Source organism: Bubalus bubalis, chromosome 2 (assembly GCF_019923935.1).
Source record: "Bubalus bubalis isolate 160015118507 breed Murrah chromosome 2, NDDB_SH_1, whole genome shotgun sequence".
Classification (NCBI taxonomy): Eukaryota; Metazoa; Chordata; class Mammalia; order Artiodactyla; family Bovidae; genus Bubalus; species Bubalus bubalis.
Window position 1 is genome coordinate 63,717,221 of NC_059158.1, and position 9,557 is coordinate 63,726,777.

Genomic DNA, 9,557 nt, shown 5'->3' on the forward strand with positions numbered 1-9,557 from the left:
TTTCAGGGTTCGAGATTTGCAAGTGTATCCACTCAAGTGTCTCTATTTCATCAGTGCCATTAGTTTTGTATAGAAGATGTCTAGTCCCTGTGCATGGAGGTTCTTTTGTTAATTCTGTTGGAAGAAGTCATCAAGAGCACCTGATTTGCCAGTTGACCCATGGGCTGGACTCACAGGCCCCTTATTTCCTCCTCTATTCTTTGAATATTCTGTCCATTATTCCCACAGTAGGAAATGTTTTCAAGAACATGACCTTGAGAGACCAGTGTGGTGTTGAGACCACCTGGACTGAATACATGCGGAACCAAGTTAAGGCTTCTGATATACCTTTAAGATTTCAGTGAGCATGTAAAAAGAACCACTCGTCTCACAACCACCCAAAATAAGTGTCATGTGTGAGTTGCCTTGTTTATTAATCCAGCCTTTTACCCCGTCTAGCATGGTCTGACTCTTTCTTCTGTCTTTCCTTGCTGCTAATGTATCGGGGCTGGTTTATGAGTATGGGTGAGAAGCTCTCAAGTATAAAACCCAGCAAATCCTCACAGTCAAATTTTAAGCCAGTTTTCTGCACAGTTTGCCCTCAGTTGCAGGAGATCAGGGTCTTGCTGCCACAGAAGCCTTGTGACTTTCATACTGTGCTCTGTTTGTAGTTGGCCGACTAAATTCTACTTGGTTATTTGCTTATTTTCTTTCTTTCAGGGAATCAATAGCAGTTAACAACAACAAACTCTATCCCTTTAATAATTTCATTGTTATGAAACAATGGGAAAATAATTGGAAAAAGAATAGATACAAGTACATGTATAACTGTAGGTCTCAAATATTGGAGATTCTAAATAAGACCTCATCCTTTTTTACCTGCATCCAGTTTCATATTGCCATGCCAGAGAAGTTACTACTTACTACCTTACTGTTGATATGTCCTCCTTTCATTTATCTTTTTATTTTTGAACTGCAAAGTGATCAAATTCTAGATTTCAATCCTGAGGTTTTGTTTTTTTCTGCCTGTCAGTGCAGGAGACACGTGTTCGATCCCTGGGAAGATCACATGGAGAAGGAAATGGTAACCCACTCCGGTATTCTTGTCTGGAGAATCCCGTGGACAGAGCAGCCTGGTGGACTATAGTCCATGAGGTTGCAAAGAATAAGACATGACTGAGCAACTGAGTACCTATGGACAATACTGTCTATCTTATATATGGTTTCTGCAGACACAGCCTAAGACAAAAAGATAAGTAGTTATTTAACAAAACAGCATGGAAATATTGATAGCAAATAATATGTGGACTTGAATTATTAGATAGAATTAGGATAGAACAGGGAAAATATCCAGCAAAGAGTATATTACAAAGTTATTTTTGGGAGGTTATATAGAACATATTCCTCAAAATCTTTCTACTAGATATGTAAAGCAGCTCCTGAGATATACACCAACTCTGTCAGTCTTTGATTATGCTGATGACAAGTTTCCTATTTCTCCAGATTTCTGGCTTGTAAATCACACAGGTAGGTGGTATATCCTTCAATTAAAAAAGAAGCTATTATACACAGCAGCATAGGTGTTAACAATTGCAAGGCAGGCAGACGTGCAAAAATCAAAACACAATAAAAGATAATAAATAACTAAGAGATGTGGATGGGCAACAGCAACTTCTATCACATCTACCTTAAGAAATAATGTTTTATGGTGGTGGTGATGGTTTGGTCGTTCGGTTGTATATGACTCTTGAAACCCCATGGACTGGAGCCCACCAGGCTCCACTGTCCATGGAATTTCCCAGGCAAGAATAGTGGAGTGGGTTGTCATTTCCTTCTCCAATAATGTTGTATACTGAACATAATAATTGCCAACCTCCAATTACTTGAAAAGGTAATATGTGCATTTGTACTCATCATTAAGGAAGTATATTTTTAACGTTTTATTTTACTTTGCAGTATAGTTGATTAACAATGTTGTGATAGTTTTAGCTATACAGCAAAGTGATTCTGTTATATATATATATATATATATACACACACACACGTGTATGTATCTGTCCTTCGTAAATTTTTTTCCTATTTAGATCGTTATATAATATTGAACAGAATTCCTTGGAAAGCACAGTAACAACTTTTGAGACAGTAATTGGGAAGCAATATTCATGATTAGTGCTTTTATTTTATTTTTTTTTAATTTTATTTTATTTTTAAACTTTACATAACTCTATTAGTTTTGCCAAATATCAAAATGAATCCGCCACAGGTATATATGTGTTCCCCATCCTGAACCCTCCTCCCTCCTCCCTCCCCATTCCATCCCTCTGGGTCGTCCCAGTGCACCAGCCCCAAGCACCCAGTATCGTGCATCGAACCTGGACTGGCAACTCATTTCATACATGATATTCTACATGTTTCAATGCCATTCTCCCAAATCTTCCCACCCTCTCCCTCTCCCACAGAGTCCATAAGACTGTTCTATACATCAGTGTCTCTTTTGCTGTCTCGTACACAGGGTTATTGTTACCATCTTTCTAAATTCCATATATATGCGTTAGTATACTGTATTGGTGTTTTTCTTTCTGGCTTACTTCACTCTGTATAATAGGCTCCAGTTTCATCCACCTCATTAGAACTGATTCAAATGTATTCTTTTTAATGGCTGAATAATACTCCATTGTGTATATGTACCACAGCTTTCTTATCTTATAAATCATGGGTAATGATGTATTTATATAGCAGCAGGGAAGCCCTCAATGGACATGAGTTTGAGCAAACTCCAGGAGATAGTGAAGGACAGGGAAGCTGGTGTGCTGCAATCCATGGGATTGTAAAGAGTTGGACAGGACTTAGGGACTGAACAAGAACAGCAGTCAAAGTGATCATCATGCAAATGATCCATCAGTAACATTAACATTACTTTTTAAAACATCCTTCTTATCTCAGATTCATAAAGACATTCATTTTTATCTTCAAAAATATAAGTATATAATTTATTTTAAATAGATTTTATAAAGGATGAAAATGTGAAAAATGGAAATTGTTTTTATTCTTAATATGAATATCATTCTTAGCAAAATACAGGGTCAATCCTAGGATATGAAGACCCTGGGTGAGTATTTACAATGATGTTCTCAAAAGTCATTATTGTGCTTTCTTAGTAACAACCACAAATGGACATTTTACCAAGAGTTAGTAAGAAAATGTGAATGAAAATTCCTTTTTTGCTATGTGAAATTTACCATTTTATAGTGTGGTATAAAACAACACATCTTCTAAACATGTTTACTCTTGAATTATTTAGGCCATAATTACTTCTAGAACATGATCTCTTCCAGTGATGACCACATACCAGCCTTCCAGACTCCATCAGAGATGATAGGTTAGTAGCTGTGGACAGAGAAGTGTGAACCCATTAAGGAAGGAATATCATCCCTGTTTTGGCAAGTCTTAAGATTGACTTGCTCATAGCTCAGTCAGTAAAGAATCTGCCTGCAATGCAGGAGACCCAGGTTCAATTCCTGGGTCAGGAAGATCTTCTGGAGAAGGAAATGGCAACTCACTCCAGTATTCTTGCCTGGAGAATCCAATGGACAGAGAAGCCTGGAAGGCTATAGTTTGTGGGGTCACAAGAGTTGGACATGACTTAGTGACTAAAGAGAGAGAGAGAGAAGACTGACTAGGGAGAAAATAATATCACTGCATCTATCATTAGTGCATGCCTGCATAGTTGCATCTGCCTCTCTCAAAACCCCATGGGTTGTAGCCCACCAGGTTCCTCTGTCAAGGGGTTTTCCAGGCAAGGATACTGAAGTAGTTTGCCATTTCCTTCCCCAGGAGATATTCCTGACCCAATGATGGAACCCATGTCTTGCATCTTTTGCATTGGCAGATGGATTCTTTACCACTGCACCACCCATCAAAAGGGCTTCCTAGGTGGTACAGTGGTAAAGAATCTGTTTGCCAGTGTAGGAGATGCAGCTTCGATCCCTGGCTCTGGAAGAGTACCTTGGAGTAGGAAATGGCAACTCATTCTAATATTCTTGCCTGAAAATTCCATGGACAAAGGAGCCTAGTGGGCTATAGTCCATGGGGGTCACAAAGAGCCTGATGTGACTGAACATACAGCACACCCATCAAAGACAAGAGGATATCAATTTAAGGAGTCTTTTGGCTTTGTGGAACTAGAGTCTGGAAAATTCTCAAAATAAATGTTACCATGACAGAAAAAAAAAAAAAAAAAAAAAAAGCCTGAACTGTGGTATGGAGCCTATTGAGTGGGTGGGCTCCAGATATTAGACAAAGAGAGACCAGGTGGCCTTAAAGGGAGACCAGGTCCTGGGTGATTAGGTCTTAATACTCCTATTGATCAGTCCTTATACATGAGGGTCTGGGGAAGTGTGTGAGCCTGATAGAAGTGGTTTTCTTTGACTGAGGCAATCTGTGAAAGAAGATGAAAGTAGAGGCTCTCTTTGAGCACAAAACTCATTAGCTGGGCTATTTAAGGAGTGCTTCATTCATGCAGGGGAATATGGACAGTATATCGCAGCATCCCTCACAGGCATTTTTTCTAAATACATTTTCTAACTATTGCTTGCAGGTTTATGGTAATGAAATTGGCCCTTTCATTTTGATTACACATCCAGTATATTTGCTAAACTTGATTATTAAATTACATAAATGGGAAAATTTCGATCTGAAAACTATGAATTACTTATTTTACATTGAACCAACTTTGAATTCTTTGAAAAATATCTAATAGTCATATACATTTATTTTTATACATTTAAAAATTTATTTTGCTCTATGTTTATGATTAGGCTTCCTTCATAATTCAGTTGGTAAAGAATCTGCCTACAATGCAGGAGACCCCAGTTCGATTCCTGGGTCGGGAAGATCCCCTAGAGAAGGGATAGACTAGCCACTCCAGTATTCTTGGGCTTTGCTTGTGGCTCAACTGGTAAAGAATCCACCTATAATGTGGGAGACCTGGGTTGGGAAGATCCCCTGGAGAAGGGAAAGGCTACCCACTCCAGTATTCTGGCCTGGAGAATTCCATGGACTGTATAGTCCATGGGGCTGCAAAGAGTCAGACATGACTGAGTGACTTTCACTTCACTTCACTCCATGTTTATGATTATTTTCAATAATTTATACAGTATTATAAGCATATTCTTTTAAAACTTTTTAGAATATTTCCTATGTATATTCTCAAAATATAGAATATAGGAGAAGGAAATGGCAACCCACTCCAGTGTTCTTGCCTGGAGAATCCCAGGGATGGGGGAGCCTGGTGGGCTGTCGTCTCTGGGGTCGCACAGAGTTGGACACGACTGAAGTGACTTAGCAGCAGCAGTAGCATTCTCAAAAAGAAATCTGATGTGAAATACTATAATCATCTACCTCTGACTATTTGTGGGAGCTTACAAAACAGCAAGGGTTGATTTTTTGATTCTTTGTTAGAGTAGTAATCTTGAATCAGCGTAAGACTCTCTGCAACACAAACACCATTATGTGAAATAATTGTGTTTTTATGTATTTAACTATAATCCAGTTGTTGTTTAGTTGCTAAGTTGTATCTGACTCTTTGCAAACCCATGGACTGTATCGATTTCTAGGCAAGAATAATGGAGTAGGTTGCCATTTCCTTTGCTAGGAGATCTTCCCAGACTACCTGTTGAAAATGTGTTTTTCTGCATTGGCAGGTGGATTATTTACCACTGAGCCTCCAGCGAAGCCCAATCCAGGTATGAGACATTTACAAATAAATTAGGTATAATTTATTTTAATTGCAATCTAAAAGTGTTTTATTTATTTGAAATGATTTTATTTTGTTACATTTATAAAATTTTTTTAAGTTTTCTCTCACAAATCATCTTTTATTAGAGCTAATTCATGAAACAATTTGAATAAGTCAGCACACTTCTTAATGTTCTCAAGATGTAAAGCAACTGAGATGTTTAGTGAATTAGTTTTTTGAAAAGTGCTATAGCATAAGATAGAATGTTTTAGATTATTCAATTTGATGCTATTACTTAATAGAGCTATGTGAAAAAGATTGTCAAAAGCTGAATCTTCTGAAGCAGTAACACTCAGAAAAAGCTATATAAATCCATTTGATTTACAGCTTGAAAACATATACAAATTTAGTGACATGAATTTTAATCACATTTCTTCCAAACAGCAAATATAAATAATTTGGGGTCAAAAATTAGTGCGTAACTAACAGATGATGCAATATTATTATCCCTAATTATTTTAAAGTAGTATCATTTAATAATAATCTAAGTGAAATCAGAATAGTATAAATCTATAGGAAAATGAGTTTTATGCTGCATAATAAATATAAAAATACTTTTTGTTATTTATAAATGCCAGATTTTTAAAAATTGTAATATTGTGGAAAAATATGAAGACATTTTTAATAGCCACCTAAGAATCAAAAAAAGATGTTTTAAGCAAAATATCCCTAAAAGTGCATTTAAGGTATTCTAAAAAATAAAAACTAGATTATTAAAAGACAAAGAATTAGTAGAACTGATATTAAATATATACACTTTGAGCTGTGCAATGTGCTCCAAGTTCTTACATAGCTGATGGTAGGTAAGTCTCAACCATGACTAGCAAATTTTTAAAAAATATTCTAATGGAATTAAAACAAAGTTTAAACTCATGTAAGTGAACCAAGACCTGGAATTGTCATGCCTATTGTAATTGTACAATACAGTAAGTTATTTGAAGGATGAAATAACTCCAAATTCTATCTGGAAACAAATAAAAATTAACATTGAAATTCCAGAAAAAAATAATAATTGCCTTAATATCTGCAACAAAAATAGGTTGTTGAAATAAAAATAGCTTTTTTTCTGTGGTTTGAGACAATTGAATAAATATATGTTATTAAAATATTAGCTATCCAAATATAATAATTATAAATGAAAACTTGGTCATACATTCACATGTAATAAAAAATACAATAACAAAATCTTTGAATTAAATATTTGTTATTGGCGACTTGGTGACTTTAAAAAAAGAAACTAAATCTAGTTTATCCTGAAGTATAAATAACAGGCTCTAATGACAACTAGTCAACATGTGATTGGATAAATACACAATTAGCTTTTAAGAAGCACTCAAGTCTTCTTTCATCTTCCTCCACTCCTCATTAATTGCCCCCACTCTAATTCACCCCCAGTGAAGATCAAAGGCAAATCCTCTCCATTTTAAAAGAGGAGAAGTGAAGAACTAATTTTGATCAATTTGATTCAAGCACAGGTGGTCAAATCAGTTTTTCAAAAGGTAGAGATCTTGAATTTACAAAGTCAGCATGTATTAATAACATATTTTTTCTTAGCTCTATTATACACATCTATGGTAAAAAGATCTTGATTAAGGGTCAGGCTTGGTTCAGGCTTGGTTTTTTTCTCCTTTGGATTTTGTGTCATTCAAGAATTTACTGGGGTATGCCGGCTGCCTATACTTGGTTGAAGATTGGTACTGACATCTAAGTTACCCATTTGGAAGCATTAAATACTACTACTTGCCCATACCTTCTTTCCTTTCTGATTTCAATGTGTTTTTTTCTGTTTTTGTTTGTTTGTTTGTTTGTTTTCAGGAAAGTGAGTACTTGGTCTCTAAGGAGCATCTGGGAGTAGCTAGGGACTCTTTGGAAAGACAAACAAGGCTTCTTGAGTACGTTGTGCCCTTTTGCTGACCTGCCCCATATACCTAAAGTCCATGGTAGATCCTGAGTCTAGAGAACCTTCACTAAAAGAAAGGAGGGTGCGGGATTCCCAGAGACAGTCTTCCACTCAGACAAGAAAGGCCAGTGCCCAGTGGGTTGGAGCCAGGATTCCCTTGTTAACAGTAGCCATGCCTGTCAACATGAGCTTCAGTTATCTGGCCCTTATGGTGGAGTCCCTGACTGGATAACTCTGTGTCAGAGATGCTGCTGCCATGGGATCTCCTTCCAAGGTGACACTAGGAAACTCCTCTCTGAGTCCATCCAGAGCAGTTGAGATGGAGCCAGGTTAACTGAAGGGCCCTGTTAGCTTCTTCCTCTGCACTTTCAAACAGCTGAGGTCTCTGCATTGGGCTGAAGGAACTGTGGGCTCCTTCTCAGGTCCTGGGAGAGATGGTGCTGAGGAGATGGGCTCTTCTGGCTGATTCAGAAGTTGATTATCAGTTCCCTGTGAGAAGGCACTGCTTGAGGTCTGGGGATCTCCAGCACCCTGATGTTTCTGTCCCACCTGGATCTTTTATCTGGTGACTGCCATATCCAGACTCTGCAGATTTGTGATGAAGCGTCTTCCATCACCAACACTGCATGCCTCTGGTAGTTTCTGCACCATAAATTGTTCCAAGAAGAAAGTCTATTCAAATGGCTCTGTCTTCAACCAGTTACGGTTCAGCGTAGCCCCTCTTTCCTGGTAGTTTGGATCTCTAGATCTATCACATGAAGCATCATTGTTAGGTCACTCACCTGGCACTGCAATGCCAGACTCATGCCCATCAGAGGACGAATCAAACATTAGGAGACCACCAAAGGGCTAGCTAGGATGCAGTGGAAATTCCAATAGAATGGGAGACCAGAAGGCTCACTCTGCCTCCATAATGCCAGTGCCTCTGCCACACAATCACAGGAGAATGCAGCTATGCCAGGGCAAGAAGCATCCTTCAACAATGGGCAAAGCAGATCATCTAAATGTCAAATAAAAGCCTGGGGAGGAGCAGTCAGGTGCTTGTTCAGCTCCTTGGCTCGCTGACTACACCTGTCCTTGCCACACTTGTTAAAGATCTGAAACCAGCAAGGCATAGCCCTGCCTGGTGATATAGGCCTTGGCCAGGAGGGAGTTCTCGGCAAGCTGTAGCCGTGCACATGGCTGCATCAGCAAGCCTTGCTCCAGTTCCTCCATTGTGAGTGGCTGCAAGAGCTCTCACCCTCCCCATGGCAGGCTGGCCTGCCAGATCAAACAAAAAGATCAGTGTGTTTTTATTAATTCAGTTTCAGTTCAGTCACTCAGTCATGTTCGACTCTTTGGGACCCCATGGACTGCAGCATGCCAGGCTTCCCTGTCCATCACTAACTCCCCAAGCTTGCTCAAACTCATGTCCATTGAGTCATACCATCCAACCACCTCAGCCTCCATCATCCCCTTCTCCTCCTACCTTCAATTTTTCCCAGCATCAGGGTCTTTTCTAAGGAGTCAGTTCTTTGCCTCAGGTGGCCAAAGTATTGGAGTTTCAGCTTCAACATCAGTCCTTCCAATGAATATTCAGGACTGATTTCCTTTAGGATTGACTGGTTTGATCTCCTTGCAACCCAAGGGACTCTCAAGAGCCTTCTCCATCACTCTCCTCCAACACTACAGTTCAAAAGTATCAATTCTTGCACATTCAGCTTTCTTGGGTCTAATGCTCACATTTTTATTAATAGGCATATTTGTTTTTTCCACTGAGTAAATTTTGAGTCTCATGTTTGGATTTAGCAAAATCTATAAATTGGGAGAAGGCAATGGCACCCCACTCCAGTACTCTTGTCTGGAAAATCCCATGGACAGAGAAGCCTGGTGGGCTGCAGT

At 38.5% G+C, this 9,557-nt stretch overlaps 1 pseudogene; it reads right to left on the bottom strand.

The window, feature by feature from the left end:
* Positions 1-8,006: 8,006 nt before the first annotated feature.
* LOC102393536 lies at positions 8,007-8,891 on the bottom strand (annotated as a pseudogene).
* Positions 8,892-9,557: the final 666 nt, after the last annotated feature.